At 42.5% G+C, this 17,920-nt stretch overlaps 1 protein-coding gene and 1 long non-coding RNA gene across 9 annotated transcripts in view; one reads left to right on the forward strand and one right to left on the reverse strand.

The window, feature by feature from the left end:
- TBL1XR1 (TBL1X receptor 1) overlaps positions 1–17,920 on the forward strand; it is a 195,657-nt gene that overhangs the window by 58,666 nt on the left and 119,071 nt on the right. The gene's annotated exons all lie outside the window — the stretch shown is intronic.
- LOC116536510 overlaps positions 2,320–17,920 on the reverse strand; it is a 16,914-nt gene continuing 1,313 nt past the window's right edge. The window contains exons 2-3 of one of the 2 annotated variants that reach the window (XR_004262680.1): positions 14,032–14,033; positions 2,320–2,348 (exon numbers count right to left, since the gene is read on the reverse strand). This is a non-coding gene — a long non-coding RNA (uncharacterized LOC116536510). Of the gene's footprint in view, positions 2,349–6,959; positions 6,981–14,031; positions 14,034–17,920 lie in introns of those variants that run through there. The other variant, XR_004262681.1, reaches the window with a different exon arrangement.

A 17,920-nucleotide genomic window follows, 5' to 3' on the forward strand; every position in this document is an offset into this window, starting at 1 on the left:
CCCCCCCCCAAGGCCCTTTTGGCCTGATGTTATCAGTGTAGCGAGTGGTGTGGTGAAATGATTAAGATCATATGAGGGCTGGGCATGGTGTAATTCTAGCACTTTGGGAGGTGGAGGCTGGAGGATCACCTGAGGTCAGGAGTTCGAGACCAGCCTGGCTAACATGGTGAAACCCCCATCTCTACAAAAAATAGGAAAAAGTAGCGGGTGTGGTTGTGGTCACCTGTAATCCTAGCTACTCGGGAGCCTGAGACAGGAAAATCACTTGAACTCGGGAGGCGGAGGTTGCAGTGAAATGAGATCACGCCACTGCACTCCAGCCTGGAGTGCAAGGGCAAAACTCTATCTCAAAAAGAAGAAAAGCGTAGGAAGGCCAGAAAACTGACCTGACCTGAGGCAATATAGTGAATATGTACTGCTGTAGAAGCTAAATGAAAGCGAATTGTTTCTGAAATTCTGTTTGTAGAGATAGAGAAACCTTTGCCAGAATGATTGATAGCTGCATACCAGATACTGAGCTAAGCAGATCACATTTGAATACCAGCTGTGCCTTGTAGTCATTAAGATTAAAACAGTCATCCTCTAAAAATATTTGTTTTCTGTATTAGCCAGACAGTTGTATTAAGTAGTTATCTGCTAGGAATTGCAATCCTGCGTCTTTCAGCTCTCTGACAATTCTTTCAGGAATGCTAATTATTTTTGTTTGGAGGTAGAGCTCCTGGGGTCTCCATTAGATTTTTCCTGTTTAAAAAAACTACTCTGCAACTCCACCTGTCATGGAATCAATATGGGAATTTTGTCAGTTGGAAAACTAAGACTACCCTTTGCAACTATATATGTTCAACACCTGGAGAAGATAATCAATAAATTGGGAGGGTTGATCTACTCTCTGATAAATCGACTTTTGGCTAAAACTTTGTTATTTGACCACTGTAATCCCTCTTTCTGACAAATGTGTCACATTCGTGCCATCTAGGTCTTTAGAAATTTAAGAGTGAGGTTTTATAATCCCAGAAAGGTCTGGGTGTTTCACTTATCAAGTGCATTGTTACCCTAATAAGTGGCTGTGATCTTTGTGGAAAGCCAAGAGGGAAATCACAGTACTTGGGATGTAATTACAGAGCTTTGTCTGAAGCGTACCTTGCCTTACTGCCTTCATTCTGGAGGTTCTCTGAACTTTGAGAGGCTGTTATCTTGGTGGTTCTTGTCAGGTCTCTGTATTCCATACATGCTTGTTTACCCAGATTAGGAGCTGACCAACTTTTTCTATAGGGGGCCAGATACACAGTCACTGGAAAAAAAAAAAAAATGCAATGCCGCCATTGTAGTGATAAAGCAGCCATAGATAGTACATAAATGAGCTCTTCTGTTCCATTGAAACTGTGTTTACTAAAACACAGTGGGTCAGATTTGCCTCAGGTTGTAGTTTTCATACCTCTGGTGTAGATCATACAGGATTATCGTGGAATGTCTTTATGTTACGGTTTTAGGGACTTTCCAAGGTTCCTGCAGACAAACGGCTTGATAACCACTAGGTTCCTGTTCTTTAGGCTTGCCTGGTTCCACTTGAAGTTATAATTAAACAGTCAAAGAATCAGACTGCGCATTTGAGTTTTGGCTGTAAAGCTTCTGAGCAGGGGTTGGCCAACTGCAGTCTTCAGGCTGTATGTGGCCAACCTGTTTTTTTGTGATCCACAAGTTAAAAATACTTTCCACAATTTAAAATAATTGAATAAAAAAGGTCAAAAGAATGATACTGTTTTGTGTCAAATTAAAATGACATGAAATTCAAATTTTCATATATAAAGTTTTATTGGAATATAGCACATTGATTAATTTATGTATAGGTATGGCTGCTTTCACTTCACAACTACACGGTTGAATGGTTGCATCCGAGACCTTTGGCCTTGGAAAAATTGCTGTCCGGCCGTTTACAGAAAAATGTTTTCTAACTTTTGCTTTAGATAATGGAGAACAATTTTTTAATGTTGTAACTGCCTCCTTCTTTGTCAGTGCCATGAGTCAAAAATTTATGCTGTGAATATGTCACTTTCTTTTCTTTTTCCCCGGGAAAAGTTTCGCTCTTGTTGCCCAGGCTGGAGTACAGTGGCATTCTCTCGGCTCATTGCAACCTCCGCCTCCCGGGTTCAAGCAATTCTGCCTCAGCCTCTTGAGTAGCTGGAATTACAGGCATGTACCACCACCATGCCCAGCTAATTTTGTATTTTTAGTAGAGATGGGGTTTCTCCGTGTTGGTCAGGCTGGTCTTAAACTTCCAACCTCAGGTGATCTGCCTGCCTTGGCCTCCCAAAGTGCTGGGATTACAGGTGTGAGCCACCACACCTGGCCTCAATATGTCATTTTTTAACTTCAACACTATTAGAAGCTGTCATCCCCACTCCACTGTCCTCATATATCTGTGGCATGCCCTTCATAGTTTTCTACCAGAGTCTCACTTGGTCCCCAAAGCCTTGTTTTCATTAGTCACCTATTGCAGATGACCACAGTTGATAATTTAGTTTTGTTATGTCCTAAATGAACTATTGGAGATCCATCTTATATAGTTAACTGTACCCTCACTGAATTGAAATCTAACCAATTGGATAACATTCTCAGATTCCCATTACCTTGATAGTTGCAATAATTTAATGAGATAAATAATATTATCCAATATTTTACTGAATTTTCACTGTGCGTAGGCACTGAACTAAGTGCTTTTCACACATAACAAAGTTTAATTGCAAAGGTTAGGTGATAATTATTTTTAAATTTAGGAATATTTAAAATATCCCTGCCCCATCATCACTTCATGTCCTGTGAAAAACTTCTGGTCTTCACAAGTTTTAAAATCAATTAAATTTAAAATAGTTGACATAAATTAATATCTTTTGCCTACAGTTCTTCCCTTTTTTTGACTTGTAGATGTAGTTTGTTTTCATTATTCACTGTAGTTATGTTCTTTAAAGTTGCCTTGAACACCGAATTAGCAAACATTGAGCCATTGCTCCTAGGGGAAAATACAGGGTTAGGTTCCTGTAAGTCTCGGTCATAACATTTTTGTCAGCTGATCTATAGTAACTTGGTGTGTTTCTGTTTAAAGATACCTTATTAATACATATTGTTGATGCATTAATCTCACATTTAGAGCCAATAGCACTAAAATTCATGAACAAAGCTTATTTGCCACACATATTTTTCTCCACAGCCATCTTGCACTTAGCAACACTAAGTAGCCCTAAGCATAGTGATAAAGTATTAAATAGTGAGATGACCGACAGAAAGCACAAACATGCAAAAATGTGGCACTTAATAGACCACACAGAGGACGTTTGTTTATGATACGAGGGCGGAAAGAAGGCAGAATGCTGTCTTTTGTCTTCAGGTGGGTTAGCACGCAATGGACAGCTCGGATTGTTTCACCGTTTTGCGCATGTCTGCCTATGACTGCGAAAGTGCTGCAGTATGAATTTTGGTGCAAGCAGGCAAATTCACAAATGCGAAATCCATGAATTGGTGAGGATCGACTGTATTTCTCTTGGTGCCACTAATTTATCATTGGAAATTTATTCTTTTTAAATTTTTACTTGACTTGCTTTTCTTTTTTTTGGCCTTGCACTGTCGCCCAGGCTGGAGTGCAGTGGCACGATCTCAGCTCACTGCAGCCTACGCCTCCTGGGTTTGCTTGAAGCGATCAAGCAATTCTTCTGCCTCAGTCTCCAGAGTAGCTGGGATTACAGGCCTGCACCACATGCCTGGCTGCTTTTTGTGTTTTTAGTAGAGATGGAGTTTCACCATGTTGGTCAGGCTGGTCTTGAACTCTTAACCTCATGATTCTCCTGCCTGGGCCTCCCAAAGTGCTGGTATTACAGTTGTGAGCCACTGTGCCCGGCCTTCATCTGCTTCTGAAACTTATTAATTTTAATTGTAAATAGACAAAAATTTACTATATTAACTATTAAAAATGTATAGTTCAGTTAACCAGTTACAGCGGCATTGATTATGTATAGATATGGCTGCTTTGACTTCACAACTACACAGTTGAGTACTTGCAGCTGAGACCTTTGGCCTTGGAAAAATTGCTGTCTGGCCCTTTACAGCAGATAGTTGTAAAAATGTATGGTTCAGTACTGTTAAGTAAACTCACATTGTTGGGCAACTGGGAGGAGAAGACGGGACTTGACTCCAGTGGTGGAGCTTGGACTCTGCACCATATTGAAGACTAGCTGAAGCAGGGAAGAGGTAAAAGCACCTCTCCATAAAGTGTCATATCAGTTTATCATTGCCATGGCAACACTTAGACGTTTCTGCCCCTTTCTATGGTAATGACATAGAAATTACCACACATTTCTAGAAATTTCAGTAGAACCTGTTCCTTAATTTGCATGTTATTAAAAGTAGGTATAAATGTGACTGCAGAACTGCCCCTTAGCTGGTACTCTGGTCACACTGCTTATGAGGTAGCCCTGCTCTGCATGGAGCACTGCCTCTGCTGCTGCTTCCATGAAAGTTGCTAACACCACAGGTTCGCCCTTGAATGCTTTCCTAGGTGAAGCCAAGAACCCTCCTGTGCTAAGCCCCAGTTTTGCCCCTTGTCTACCCAGCATCACAATCAGTCTGCAGTATTATTCATCCTGCAAAACTGAAGCTCTATGCCCATTAAACAGCTTCTTCTCATTCCTCTACCCTGTAGCTGCTGGCAACCATTGTTCTTATTTTCTGTCTTTATTAATTTGAGTATTATAGGTACCTTATGCAAATGGAATCATGTAGTGTTTGGCTTTTTATGAACTACTTTAATACACTTAGCATAATGTCCTCACAGTTCATCTGTGTTGTAGCATGTGTCAGAATTTCCTTGCTTTTTAAGACTAATATTTCTTTGTATGTGTAGACCGTGTTTTGTTTTCTGTGATGGACACTTTGGTTGCTTTTGACTTTTGGCTACTGTGAATAGTGCTGCTGTGAACATGGCTGTACGAATATCTTTTAAGATTCTTTTTTTTTTTTTTTTTGGGTCCACTAAGTTTATCTTTTGTATGCCATACATACACATTGTAAAAATGCATGAACCAGCCAAATGGAGCAGATGTACACTGTGAAGTGATGTGTTGAAAGTTCTTAGTTTGAGCTCATTCTATTCACCAAATACTGCTGTTATTAAGCCTTTGATATGTAACCTTTCAAATGTGTTTTTATGCACTTTCAGGTGTGTATAAAAATGTGAAAAATGCCGGGCGCGGTGGCTCAAGCCTGTAATCCCAGCACTTTGGGAGGCCGAGGCGGGTGGATCACGAGGTCAAGAGATCGAGACCATCCTGGTCAACATGGTGAAACCCCGTCTCTACTAAAAATACAAAAAATTAGCTGGGCATGGTGGTGCGTGCCTGTAATCCCAGCTACTCAGGAGGCTGAGGCAGGAGAATTGCCTGAACCCAGGAGGCGGAGGTTGCGGTGAGCCGAGATCGCACCATTGCACTCCAGCCTGGGTAACATGAGTGAAACTCGGTCACTCAAAAAAAAAAAAAAAAGTGAAAAATATTTAATATGATTTACATGAGATTATATGCATGCTGTTCTGTTGATAACCGGATACGTTGTGAACATTGTTTGTGTAAATACAAATATATTTTGTTCTTAATTTCTACCTGGTAGTCTGACTCACTATGTACCATAACTTTTTAGAAATCAAAATGAGTTTTTAAATTACTTAAAAGTAATGCATGCATGCTGCAGAATCTCCGCATAGGATAGAATGGTATGAAGAAAACTAAGAGTATCTCTTTCGCCATCCGCAGGCGTTCTAAAGGCAGCCAGTGTTAATAGTTGTTTATTGCTTGCTTTAGTTACTTTAAGTGATAAATTCTACTAAAGACTATATTAACTATGGGACACATTTCATTTGAAAGCGTTGAGAAAATTAGTGTATTCATCCTTACATTTTCTTTTTCCAATTAAAAAATATGTTATTTTTACAAGGTAAGGATTAGAGCAGGGGTGCCCAATGGTTTGACTTCCCTGGGCCACAGTGGAAGAGAACAGTTGTCTTGGGCCACATGTAATATACACTAACGATAGCTGATGAGCTAGAAAAAAAAAGTTGCAAAAAAAAAAAAAAAAATCTGTGTTTTAAAAAAGTTTATGCGGGTTGGACAAGCTTGGATTAGAGTTTGCAGCTATGTAGTTTCGAACTTCTTTTGTCCTATGGGATGATTTTTAAAATTGAAAAACATTAATTGTTATGACCATTCACTTATATTTATGAGGAAGGGAATAATACGGTCATTTAACTTTGGCTGTTAGAGGAGACTCTCCCACTGTCAGTGACAAGTATAGAATACTTTGTTTTGTCACTTGTTAACTTCTGGTTCATACTCAGCTGCCACTGTTTCTTCCGTGTCATGTTGTGTTTACTTGGATTCCTTTTTTGTTTTGCTGCTCTACCTTTTCAGTTTTTTCATATAAGTAAAATTTCAGTTCTCGAATGTCTGAATATGTCTTTATTTTGACTCAGTGGCAAATCTGACTTGACAGCAATGCTTTCAACTTTTTCACGTGATAAATTGGTAGAAAATGGTCGTATTTGTTTGCTGTAGCAAAGGCCTCTGGCTGCTCACCTGGTAACCCGTTGGTAGCACACAGGTTGAGGAAGTTTGGGTTTAGGAATATAGTTTCAAGGTTTGTTACGTTTTGTTACGTTTTTTTGAGATGCAGTCTCGCTCTGTCGCCCAAGCTGGAGTGCAGTGGCGTGATCTTGGCTCACTGCAACCTCCGCCTTCCAGGTTCAAGCGATTCTTCTGCCTCAGCCTCCTGCGTAGCTGGGACTATATGCACATGCCACCACGCCTGGCTAATTTTTGTATTTTCAGTAGAGACGGTGTTTCTCCATGTTGGCCAGGCTAGTCTCCAACTCGCGACCTCATGATCCGCCCACCTTGGCCTCCCAGAGTGCTGGGATTACAGGTGTGAGCCACTGCGCCTGGCTGTTTGAAGGTATTTTTCTTGTAGAACTTGGGGGGGTAGAACACTGCTGTATTGTCCTCTAGTACCTGGTATTTCTGATTAGAAGGTGGATGTGAAGGTCATCCAAGTTTTGCTCTGGATGCTTTCTTGACATTCTGAAATTTTACTGGCAGGAATCCAGTTACGGGTATTTTTCATCTGTTCTTACTGTTACTCTGTGACTGTTCTCAGCTTCACAACTGAATCAGTTGTTCTTGAGCTCTTGGAAAGTTTAACTTGCCCCCTCCATCTCTGTTCTTCACTTTTGGATGTCTTATGTAAGTGGATGTTGGACTCTCTTGATTGTCACTTTTTCATTTTTTTCTTATACTTTTTTTTTTTTTTGAGACGGAGTTTCGCTCTTGTTACCCAGGCTGGAGTGCAATGGCGCAATCTCGGCTCACCGCAACCTCCGCCTCCTGGGTTCAGGCAATTCTCCTGCCTCAGCCTCCTGAGTAGCTGGGATTACAGGCACGCGCCACCATGCCCAGCTAATTTCTTTTTGTAGTTTTAGTAGAGACGGGGTTTCACCGTGTTGACCAGGATGGCCTCGATCTCTTGACCTCGTGATCCGCCCGCCTCGGCCTCCCAAAGTGCTGGGATTACAGGCTTGAGCCACCGCGCCCGGCCTCTTATACTTGTTTTTTTTGCGCTACTTTCTGGACAGTATTTATATTCTAGCCAAATGAATTTGGTATTTAGCTATGCCCAATTTATTAAACAATTGAATTTTTTTTCCCTGGTGTTGGAGACTCTCTCTGTCCCCCAGGCTGGAGTGCCGTGGTATGATCTCAGCTCACTGCAACCTCTGCCTCCTGGGTTCAAGCGATTCTCCTGCCTCAGCTTCCCAAGCAGCTGGGACTACAGGTGCACGCAAGCACGCCTAGCTAATTTTTGTATTGTTTCTTTTAGTAGAGACGGGTTTCACCATGTTGGCCAGGCCGGTCTTGAACTTCTGACCTCAGGTGATCTGCCTGACTTGACCTTCCAAAGTGCTAGGATTACAGGCATGAGCCATTGCACCTGGCCAATGCTTTAATTTTAATAGCCATTGCTACTTTTTTTAATGTGGCCTATTTTTTTGTGTGTTTTTTTGAGTCATTGTCAAGATATTAATGAGAATTAAAATATGTTTGTTCCCTGATTTCTGTATGTTCCTGTTGTACCTTTTATATTATTAGGTTTCAGCTTTCGGCAAGTTTTTGGTGCATCTTGGTTAGTCTTCTTAGTTAAAGTATGTTTTTGTTGCAGTATGTGTAAATAGTTCTTTTCCTGTAAGGCTTCTCTCTTGAATAGTAGTTCTGGTGACAGGTTATGTGAAATGGGGTCAGGTGTGGACCAGCAGTGTTCCTTCTAGGTGGTGTGGGTGCGGAGTCAGCAGGTACAGTGGTACCCTGCTCGCTTGGGTTGCTCTGGTATCTTCAGTACTTGCAAGGAGCAGTGCTTTGGTATATTGCACTCAGATGGTGAGAGATCCCCTCCTCTTTCTCTCCTTGTTCTCCTTTTTTTCTTCCATCCCCTTTTATTTCTGTCTCAGCATTAGAGGTCTGGTGTTCCCTTCATCTTTCTGCTGTACTGCTCTCTCAGACCTGGCTACTCTCACAGAAAGCCTTACCTGGCAACGATGTCCACTTTTTTTTCCCCTCCCAGACAGCGTCTTGCCCTGCCACCCAGGCCGGAGTGCAGTGATGTTACCTGGCTTCCTGCAGCCTCCACCTCCCAGGCTCAAGTCAGCCTCTTGCCTTAGCCCCCATGTAGCTGGGATCACAGGGGTGTGCCAGCTGACCTTTTTTACTCTTTGTAGAGATGCTGTCATACCATGTTGCCCAGGCTGCCCTCACACTCCTGGGCTCCATCAGTCTTCGCATAGTGCCAGAATTAAGGTGTTTGCCACTGCGCCTGGTCAGTGCCCGCTTTTTATGGAGATTTCTTCTCTGGCTTTATCCTAAAGGCAAGAGCTGCCAGCATCAGCGTCTCTGTTCACAGGATCAGAGGCTGGGATAGTCTGTCCAGAATGTGGGTAATGCAGTGCTCTGATGAAGCACCCATAATTGTTTCCTTCTCCTTGTAATTGTGATTAGTATATAACTTGAAACTTCTCTAGTGTGGCCTTGAAAAGACTTTGGTCTCTTGTATGTAGGTTTTTTTCTCTGTCAGTCTCTTCTACTTTCAACCTGTCCAAAAGTTCTGTAGAATTTATCATCATCCAATGACATCTACTTGTTCTGCAACAGTGCTGTTTCATTTTGTCTTTGAGATAAGGTCTTGCTCTGTCGTGCAGGCTTGAGTATAGTGGCACGCTTCGCTCACGGCTCACTGCAGCCCCAACTTCACAGGCTCAATTGATCCTTCCACCTCAGCCTCCCTAGTAGCTAGGACTAAAGGTACGACATGCTGCTGTTCCTTGCTAAGTTTTGTATTTTTTGTAGAGACGAGGTTTTGCCATGTTGCCCAGGCTGGTCTCGAAGTCTTGGACTCAAGTGGTCTACTTGCCTCGGCCTCCCAAAGTGCTGGGATGGCAGGCCTAAGCCAAGGACCCTGGCCTGTTACTTCATTTTAGTTTAAATCTTTTCCCTTTATTTTTCATGGGGCCTTGGGAAGGAGGAGCAATATATACATTTGTCTGCCTCAGACTATAATTCACTAATTTATGACTGTGAATGTCCCCAAACATGCCTCTTTTTAAAAAATGTTTGATTTTATTTATTTTTATTTAACTAATGTATTTGTTTTGAGACAGAGTCTTGAGTTCTGTCACCCGGTGGAGTGCAGTGGGATGATCACAGTCCAGGCAGCCTCAACCTCATGGGCTTAATCAATTGATCTTCCTGCCTCAGCCTCCCAAGTAACTGGACCACAGGCCCATGCCACCATGCCCTGCAAATTTTTGTGTTTTTTATAGAGATGAGGTTTTGCGATACTGTCCAGGCTGGTTTCAAATTCCTGGGCTCAAGCAATCCACCCGTCTTGGCCTTCCAAAGTTCTGGGATTACAGGCGTGAGCCACCATGCCATGCCCGGCCATGTCTTTCTCTTAATGTACATTACTACTTTAGTATATAGTGCCTTAGAAGAATTAATCATTTTTCCCCCATAGCATTTTAATGTATGCCATAATGCTAACATTTTAATGTATGCCATAATGCTAACAGCTGTTTTCTGGGCTTATGGCCTGTTACAGAAGTAAACATGCAAAGTCATAGTGCCTGCTGTCACCTGCTGAGAGCTTTTTTTGTGTATAAGGTTATACATGTGAGTGAGGTCATCTTTTTTCTTTTTTTTTTTTGTGGAGACGGACTTTCACTCATGTTACCCAGGCTGGAGTGCAATGGCGCGATCTCGGCTCACCGCAACCTCCGCCTCCTGGGTTCAGGCAATTCTCCTGCCTCAGCCTCCTGAGTAGCTGGGACTACAGGCATGTGCCACCATGCCCAGCTGATTTTTTGTATTTTTAGTAGAGACGGGGTTTCACCATGTTGATCAGGATGGTCTCGGTCTCTTGACCTCGTGATCCACCCGCCTCGGCCTCCCAAAGTGCTGGGATTACAGGCTTGAGCCACCGCACCTGGCATGAGGTCATCATTTTAAGAGACAGTATATATTGGAGGATATTTATCCAGTCACTCATGAAAATGATCAGAAAACTGATAAAATTGAGTAATTGTCTTTAGCGAAGCATAGTAAAGCAGAGAAGCATTTTTGAAGATGGTTTAGTAAAAGTCCTGGGGGAAGAGAGTGAAAGAAGCAGCTTGTTCATTTCTCTTCTCTGCCACAGAAGTACGCTATAGTTTTAGGGCACACTTCACCAGCAGGGGAGAAGTATGGTACTTCATGCCCCAAGTGCCTTTTCATGCAACACCTTTTAAACCCTGTTTGTTTATCTATTTTTGATAATGTATGTAGGACATTATGATAGATTTTACTACTCAGAATTTTTAAACATCAGGATTTTGATTAAAAATTGGGAAGATGGCCGGGCGTGGTGGCTCATGCCTGTAATTCCAGCACTTTGGAGGCTGAGGCGGGTAGATCACTTCCGGTCAGGAGTTTGAGATCAGCCTGGCCAACATGGTGAAACCCTGTCTCTTAAAAATACAGAAATTAGCTAGGCGTGGTGGTGGTGCATGCCTGTAATCTCAGCTACTTGGGAGGCTGAGGCAAGAGAATCTCTTGAATCCGGAAGCCAGCGCACCTTTGCACTCTACCCTGGGCGACAAGAGCAAAACTTCATCTCCCAGGGGGGAAAAATACACATGTCTGCCTTGTATGTGTGTGTATGTGAAACCGAAATTAGTTTCATGAAACAATATTTGCCCTTCATGTGATGCCCTCATATTGCATTCATTAAAAAAGGATATGGCAGGCTGGGCGCGGTGGCCCACGCCTGTAATCCCATCACTTTGGGAGGCCGAGCTGGGTGGGTTACCTGAGGTCAGGAGTTCGACACTGCACTCCAGCATGAGCGATAGAGGGAGACTCTGTCTCAAAAACAAACACCACACATACACACGTACACACACACACACACACACACACACACACACAGTGCCTTACAGTGCCAGGAGTGATACAGATATTTATTAATAGAAAGCCTTTTATTATCATCATCGTTTTTACTGTATACCGGTTACTGTATTAAGTAGGCTCTGAGATTCAAACTTTATTCTTGCTTTTAGGGAGGCAACATGTTACTACTATAGAGACATACAGACATAACTGTCATACAGGGTGAGGTGGATGTCAGTAGAGTATGTAAGAGGTATTGCAACCTCAAGGAGGAAGTCAGGGTAGGGAAATTACAGATGTATTCCTTGTTTAAAAATTTTAAGGAACAGTCTCTCTTAAATTACCCTCAGCTAAATGGGGTGTTTCTTTAAGGAAGCATAGAGGGGAAAGACGGGAATTATCTTAAAGCTGCAAAGCCAAGTGTTTCAGGAAATTGTAGTACTGTTTTGCCTATAACTGATTGTTTTTACTTTCTGGCTTCATGGATAATTGGCATGTGTTCTAGAATGTAGCAGATTCTTAAAGACTGAATTATCATGTATTCCTCTTAGTAGCAGCAGTGCTAGGCTTCCAAGTCTAGTATTCTGCCATAATTCCGTTTTCCGTTTCTCTCTGCTCCCAACAGACCAGGCTTTACCCTGATTTATGGTTCCTGCTTATCATAGTGTGACTTGTGCTGACCTCTTTCACGCTCTTGGTTCATTGACTCCAGGTTTTTGTTTGCAGGCAACAGAAACAGTCTAGTTATCTGAAGCAAAAAAGGGGAAAGATGTGGAAGTTCATTGAATTAACAGAAAACAGAAAAATAGAGTCTAGGTTGTAGACATCACAGTGGGCTGACTTGGCAGTGGTTAAGAATCAGTTTGAATTATTTTCCTGTATAATTTCTCTTTCTTTACATTCACATTTCTAGGAGACTGATTTGCTTAGCTGGAGTTACGTTTCAGCCCCTTGCCCGGGGAAGAAAAGGGCACTGCGATTGAAAACCCCAAGTCTGTGCAAAAGCAGCTGTGTAGTTTCTCTAAAGCAAAAGTGGAAGACTAGAAAAACAGACACTGAATACATATCGTGTTAACGTGGAGTGTTACTTCTTTTTACTTTTCACTCTGTCACCCAGGCTGGAGTGCAGTGAACAGTCTTGGCTCACTGCAACCTCTGTCTCGTAGGTCCAAGCGATCCTTCTGCCTCACCCTCCCCAGTAGCTGAGATTACAGGCGTGTGTCACCAAGGTCAGCTAATTTTTTTGTATTTTTAGTAGAGACGGGGTTTCACCATTTTGGCCAGGCTAGTCTTGAACTCCTGACCTCAGATGATCTGCCCAACTCGGCCTCCCAAAATGCTGGAATTTACAGGTGTGAGCCACCGCACCTGGCTATTTTTTATTTTTTGAGACATAGAGTTTCACCCTTGTTTCCCAGGCTAGAGTGCAATGGTGTGATATTGGCTCATCGCAACCCCTGCCTTCTGGGTTCAAGTGATTCTCCTGCCTCAGCCTCCCAAGGTGTGCGCCATCATGCCCAGCTAATTTTTCGTATTTTTAGTAGAGACAGGGTTTTATCATGCTGGCCAGGCTGGTCTCAAACTCCTGACAGGTGATTCGCCTGCCTTGGTCTCCCAAAGTGCTGGGATTGCAGGCGTGAGCCACCATGCCTGGCTGATTGATTTATTTTAAGTAGTGAAATTACATGCTTGTATTTATCTCAGAGAATTCACTCTGGAGGTAGTGTAAGTACTGAGGTGAGGGTGAAGGGCTGTGTGAGCAAGAACAGTAAGAAAACTATTGGGCTGGGCCGGGCGCGGTGGCTCAAGCCTGTAATCCCAGCACTTTGGGAGGCCGAGGCGGGTGGATCACGAGGTCAAGAGATCGAGACCATCCCGGTCAACATGGTGAAACCCCGTCTCTACTAAAACTACAAAAAATTAGCTGGGCATGGTGGTGCGTGCCTGTAATCCCAGCTACTCAGGAGAATTGCCTGAAGCCAGGAGGCAGAGGTTGCAGTGAGCCGAGATCGCGCCATTGCACTCCAGCCTGCGTAACATGAGTGAAACTCCGCCTCAAAAAAGAAAGCTATTGGTTTGAAATCCATATTTATAAGGCTGTCTGTGATCTGCTCCTGCCTACCTCTGATTTAATTTCCTACCATTTGTTCATTGCTTGCCACTCTGTAGCCACACTTAACTTTTGTTGGAATCAAACTTGTTCTTGCCTTAGAGCCTATCTGTGGTGCTCTCTGCTTAGAATTCTCTTAACCCCTGCTGTCATTTTGTTGGATTCTTGTCATTTGTACATTAGTTCATGTTCCCCATCTCCTTTCCTGGCCGTGTTCTCTAATCCCATTTTGCCTCTTTAGTTTTTCACTCTTTATTATTAAGTTTTATTTTTTTAACCAGTTATTACAGTTTGTTACACCCGCCCCCAACAGTGGCAGTTAGGCAAGGTTTGATTGCTAAAGAAAGCTCACATGATCCAAAGTAACAGTGCTCATCAATCTGTGGTTTATTGCTGAAAAAGGATACCTAATGCAACTGCTTTCAAGTTACGTTGCATGTCACAAGCAAAGGCTGCCTCCTATCAATGAACCTGAAGAGGCTGAGTGTGAGGTTCAATTGTCCCCCTTCTGTAGGGCCATATGGATAGCTTTCCTGGATTGGGATCACTGATGTGTGCAGGGAACACCTTGGAACCAGGGACCACCCAGTGGAGTCTCAGTGGGGCTTATATTCCTGCTGGCCACATAGGCATATTTTTGCTACATAACCAGCATCAGTGGCAGAAACCTCTAGGGGCTCACCAAAACCAGGTGCAAACCATCAATCTCACTTTAACAATGAACAACGCTGACAAGCTGGTACAAGCAGCCCATAGCTCATGGGATTCATGATTTCAGAGCAACATTATTAATCACTATGTTTCGTGCTTCGACCAGGTATCAGTGCCATGGAATATACACAGGACGATTCCAGCCTTCTGGGATTAACTCCGACTGCCTTTTCTTTTCTTTTTTTCTTTGTTTTTATTTTTATTTTTATTTTTTAATTTCCACTGGAATGTAAATGCCAGTTGAGCAGGAATCTTGTGTTTGTGGGGAGATGTGATGATTTTGTTGATGTATTTAAAATTTGACAAAGGATATTCAGGGCCGGGCGCAGTGGCTCATGCCTGTAATCCCAGCACTTTGGGAGACCAAGGACGATGGATCACTTGAGAACAGGAATTCGAGAGCAGCCTTGCAGACATGGTGAAACCCTGTCTCTACTGAAAATACAAACATTAGCCCGGCATGGTGGTGCATGCCTGTAATTCCAACTACTCAGGAGTCTGAGGTCGATAATCGCTTGATTGCAGTGAGCGGAGATTGCACTACTACACTCCAGCCTGGGCAACAGAGTGAGACTCTGTCTCAAAAAAAAAAAAAAAAAAAAAAAAGATAATCAGAATAAAAAAGTGTTTTTTCCGTTTAAGATTTTTTCTTCTCTCAACTTTTAGGTGTGGGAATGGTGTCTTTGGAAGACCACTTTATGCAGTGTTGAGCTCAGGAAGCAGTGAGTGTTAAGGAATGGGTGTAAAAGTGAGTGTGATTCTGTTCCCATCTTCCTATTTCTTTATTTTTCCTGGACTTTCTCTTAAGGGTCTTTACGATTAGGCAAACACCTTTTGACTTTTTTTGTGTGTGTTGCTATGTGTCTATGAACGAAGAGTTAGGCATTCAATATATTCTCTTTGAAGTGTCTCCTGCAAAAAGAATTCTAGTATCATATCAGGCAGGTTAGTAATAAATAGCTACTTTTTTTTTTTTTTTTTTTTTTTTTTTAAAACAGAGCCTTGTTCTCTCACCCAGGCTAGAGTGCAGTGGCCTGATGTCGGCTCACCACAACCTCTGTTTCCCGGATTGAAGTGATTCTCTTGCCTCAGCCTCCTGAGTAGCTGGGATTACAGGCGCACGCCACCACGCCCAGCTAATTTTGGTATTTTTAGTAGAACAGGGTTTCGCCATGTTGGCCAGGTTGGTCTTGAACTCCTGACCTCAGGTGATCTGCCTGCCTTAGCCTCCCTAAGTACTGGGATTACATGTGTGAGCCACTGCCCCCGGCAGGATATGTGCATTTTAAAATTTCATTGGCAGGTTGTCTCCATGGAGGTTGTGGTTATTGATACTCCTACCACCAGTGTGTATTATAACACTATGGAGTGTCACAAAGCTTTTTATCTTTGCCAGACTGGTAGATATGGCATTTTTTTTTTTTTTGGAGAGATGCTTTTTATTATATGCAAAATACATTAAAAGTTAGAGAATATAGCATGATGAATTTCACAAATTGGATGAACCTGTGTAACCTCTATACCAGTCGTTGCTCTGTCTCGGGCCTCTGGAAAGGTAACCATTATCCTGACTTATATTATCTTTTCATTATTCTTGTATTTCATATAAACATACAGTATGTGCTCTTATTTATGGCTTATTTTATTCAGCATTATAAGAGATTTATTTTGCTGAGATTCATCCAGATAGTATCAGAAGTTCTCAGTGAGATCTATATTTGCATTTCTATTGAAAGGAGGTTTAGCACTTTTTTAATGTTTTAAGCTTTGAAATTTTTATTTTCTGTAAGCTGTTTACATCCTGTATTTTTGAGTGGGGAATCATTTTCCTATAGATCTGCTTATATGTAAAGGAAGCTGATTGTCTCGGATATGAGTTGTAATTGTTTTCTTCATCTAGTTCTGCTTTTTGATTTTGCATATGCTGGTTCTTGCCATAAAGGATTTTTTAAAAATTGTAATATCTTTTGTGGCCATTCACATTTTTTCTCAATTACTTGTTTTCTCCAGTGGCCCTAATGTCTTCTGAGCATCCCATAGCTTTTGTTAAATTACGCTTTAATGTCATCAAAGATGAAAGTGCAGAAACTACCTCTAAAAATGACAGTGCTGAAAATGAAATTTGAACCACATGTACGTTGAATTATAGAAGAAATAGCTGACTGGGAGAATGTTGTGATATCTTCATATGCAGCTGTAGAAACCTAGTGAAGGTGAGTTTATGGACATAAGTGAGGAAAGTGGTTGTGATGAAAAAGAGGATGGCCTCATAGGAGGTGACACTGGCAAAATTCACAATAAGGGAACTCTCTCCAAGATATCCATGCCGTTGAAAAGGCAAAGGATAAAATGTTAGAAGCTGGTACCAGCTTTAGAGTTGTGTGAAAATGCCCCAAGAAATTTCCCCAAGCAATAGAAAAGATGTTTGCTCTGTGTCGTAAATGGCCCAGTGCGGTGGCTCATGCCTGTAATTCCAGCACTTTTGGAAGGCTGAGGTGGGCAGGTTGCTTGGGCTCGGGAGTTCTCAGCCAGCCTGAGCAACATGGCAAAACCCCATCTCTACTAAAAAGGCGTGATGGCTTTCGTCTGTTGTCTTAGGTACTTGGGCGGGGGTGGGGGTGGGTGGGGGGTGCTGAGGTGAGAGGATCGCTTGAGCTTGGAAGATCCAGGCTCCAGTGAGTTGTGCTTGTGCCACTGCACCCCAGACTGGGTGACAGAGCAAGACCCTGTCTCCAAAAAAGAAGAAAAGATGTTTGCTCTTTGTCATAAGTTATATGAGAAGAAAAGTTGCTATTCAAAGAAATGAAACCATTCACATCGGTTCTAATGTTTTTAATTGCAATGTTCTAAAAGAATGTTAGCGTGTGTGTGTGTGAGAGAGAGAGAATGATTTTTTTTTTTTCTTTTTTTCCTGAGACGGAGTTTTGCCCTATCCCAGGCTGAAGTGCAGTGGTGTGATCTTGCTTCACTGTGGCCTCCGCCTCCTGGGTTCAGGTGATTCTCCTGTCTCACCCTCCCAAGTAGCCAGGATTACAGGCATGTACCACCATGCCCAGCTTTTTTTTTTTGAGATAGAGTCTCTGTTGCCCAGGCTGAGTTGCGGTGGTGCGATCTCTGCTCACTGCAACCTTCGACTCGTGGGTTCAAGCAATTCTCCTGCCTCAGTCTCCTGGGTAGCTGGAATTACAGGTGTGTGCTACCACACCCAGCTAATTTTTGCATTTTTAGTAGAGACAGGTTTCACCACACTGGCCACGCTGGTCTCAAATTCCTGACCTCAAGTGATCTGCTTGCCTTGGCCTCCCAAGGTGCTGAGATTACAGGCGTGAGCCACAGCGCCTGGCCTATTTTTTAATATTTTTATTATACGTTGATAATCGATAGTAAATGTTTTTAATATCTAGACCAAAAATTTAAAAGTAATGCAACAATTCAGTGATTAAGAGCACTTTGTTCGGGAGGCCGAGGCGGGTGGATCACGAGGTCAAGAGATCAAGACCATCCCGGTCAACATGGTGAAACCCCGTCTCTACTAAAAAATACAAAACATTAGCTGGGCATGGTGGCGCGTGCCTGTAATCCCAGCTACTCAGGA

The sequence above is a fragment of the Sapajus apella genome, unplaced genomic scaffold, assembly GCF_009761245.1.
Source record: "Sapajus apella isolate SASKATOON/1434 unplaced genomic scaffold, GSC_monkey_1.0 scaffold101, whole genome shotgun sequence".
NCBI classification, from domain to species: Eukaryota; Metazoa; Chordata; class Mammalia; order Primates; family Cebidae; genus Sapajus; species Sapajus apella.